Below are 2,536 nucleotides of genomic sequence, written 5' to 3' on the forward strand. Positions count from 1 at the left end.
TTTAAGTGGGGAATTTAGGCCATTTACATTCAAGGTTACTATTATTATGTGAGATTTCATTCCTGTCCTAGTATTGCTAGCAATTTGCTTTATAGGGTTTGTGGGCTATGTGCTCGTGTGTGCTTTCATGGTAGCAAGTATCATTCCTTTATTTCCATGTTTAAAACTCCCTTAAGCATCTCTTGTTGGACCAGTCTGGTGGTGACAATTTTCCTTACTGATTGTTTGTTTGGGAAAGAGTTTATTTCACCTTTGTTTATGAAGCTTAGTGTGGCAGGATATGAAATTCTTGGATGGCATTTTCTTTCTTTCAGAACGCTAAAAATGGGCCCTCAATCTCTTCTGCCTTGCGAGGTTTCTGCTGAGAAATCAACTGTTAGTGTGATGGATTTCCCTTGATGGGTAATATGACTCTTTTCTCTAGCTGCCTTGAATATTTTTTCTTTTGCATTGACCTTGGCTAGTTTGATGACTATGTGCCTTGGTAATGGTCATCATGTACAGTATCTCCAGGAGTTCTCTGGATTTCTTGTATCTGCATATTGACCTCTCTAGCAAGATTGGGAAAATTTTCCTGAATTTTATCCTCAAATCTATTTTCCAAGTTGCTCCTGCTTTTCTCTAGAGAATGCCATTAAGTCATTTGTTTGGTGACTTTACAAAATTCCATGTTTCTTGAAGGTTTTGTTCATTTTTTACCTTCGTTTTTCTTTATTTTTGTCTGACTGGGTTGATTCAGAGCCCCAGTCTTTGAGCTCTGAAATTCTTTCTTCTGCTTGGTCTAGTCTGTTGTTAAGTCTTCCAACTATATTTTGAAATTCCTATAGTGAAATTTTCAGTTCCAGAAGTTCTGTTCAGTTCTTTCCTAAGGTAGTTATGCTGTCTTTCAAAACTTGGATCATTGGTTCTGTTTTCTTTGTGTTGGATTTCAGCTTTCTATTGGATCTCATTGAGTTTCTTTGCCACCCATATTCTGAATTCTCTGTCATTTCAGACATTTCATTCTGGTTAGGATCCATTGCTTGGTAGCTGGTGTTGATCCTTTGGAGGTGATGAGACACTCTGGCTTTTTGTATTGCCAGAGTTCTTTTGTAGGTTCCTTATTATCTGAGAGAGCTGCTGCTGCTGCTGCTTTCTTTTACGTTGAATTTGCTATTCTTTGAAAGAAGCTTCTTGATTTTTAAGCTTTTTTTCTCCCTTAAAGGAATGACTGTGGTGTATACTGTGTATGACCCATTGGCTTTGTCTCTGGGCGCTTTCAGGGTGCCAAGGCACTGTACGGGGTTCCTTGGTTGCATACAGGTTCAGGCTGTTGTCCAGTAGGTGGAGCTTAAGATTAAGAGTTGGCAGGTAAGGGTAGGGGCAGAGGCAATGGAGAAGGGTGAAATGCACCTTTAGTGGGGATGGAGCTGCTGGAGCAGTCCCAGTAGCAGTCTCTTTTAGCCCATCCTCCCTGAACCCAGACAGGAAGAGTTGCTACTGAGTCAGCAACAGTGCATTAAGGAGGGGGCAACAAGGAAAGACCGCTCTCTGAGTCCATTCCAGGCCAGTGGTAGTGTCATGCCTGCATTTCCTTTGACTCAAGGGAGCTTTTGGCAGGCTGTGCTGGGTCCATCACTCTCTTAGGGGCCAAGGCTTAGCTCTCTGGGTCTGCGTGTTTTCACCAGCAAACAGCCTGTCTGGGTTCCTTGGTTACTGTGGCCTCTCTATGGTGGCTTCCCCAGATGCTAGTTGTAGTGGCATATGCTGGGCATGTGGGCAGGCCTGCGCCTCTTGTGGGGCAGGGAGGCAGCAGTCTCAGGAGCTCCTCTAGTTCCCCACTGCTCTGCATTGATGTTAGCAGATTTTCTATTGTGCTGCCCCGTTTGGCCTCTAGGCCAGCGAGTGGCTCGGTGGCTTGTATGGGTAGGAGCTGGCTGTGGCCAGTGCAGATGAGTACATACTGGGAGAAACTCTGTTGCCTCAGGCAATGCGCTGACCCTGGAGTGCACGGTGGTCAAGTTCCTTACTCAACCCAAGGGAGGGAGGTCCAAGATGGGTGAATGCGGACTGGGCAGGCCTGCAGATAGGTCTCCCAATGGTAGGCACAAGCACCAGCTCTGAGTGGGAGTCCAGTGGGCAGCCACCAGTGCCCACAGATGTTCCTAGGCGTGGAGCTAGAAAACCCCCTTGGCCCCAAGTAGCTCTGCAGGGGAGCCCTGGGTGGCTGCCTAAACTCCTAATCCAGGAGAGGGTGCGTTCCAGATGCCTGGCGGCCTGCCTGGGCATGAAGCAGAGAAGGCTCTCCCGTACCAGCATCTCTGCTCAGGAAGGCTGGGGCAACTCAGGCTTCTCGTCGGGTGAGCAGGTGCTCCGAATGCCTGGGGATGGAAAAGAGAGGGTCCTGATGGGCCACGTTTCCAGAGGAGCAGGCTGGGACCCCAGCAATGACATGCACAGACCGGTTATCGGTTGCCAAGTAGACCCTGGCTGCAAGTCCCTGGGCCCAGGAGAAACTGCGCTGCAGCAGCGCTCCTCCCACCTCAGACCTGTGACA

Source organism: Mandrillus leucophaeus, unplaced genomic scaffold (assembly GCF_000951045.1).
Source record: "Mandrillus leucophaeus isolate KB7577 unplaced genomic scaffold, Mleu.le_1.0 Scaffold1263, whole genome shotgun sequence".
Lineage (NCBI taxonomy): Eukaryota > Metazoa > Chordata > Mammalia > Primates > Cercopithecidae > Mandrillus > Mandrillus leucophaeus.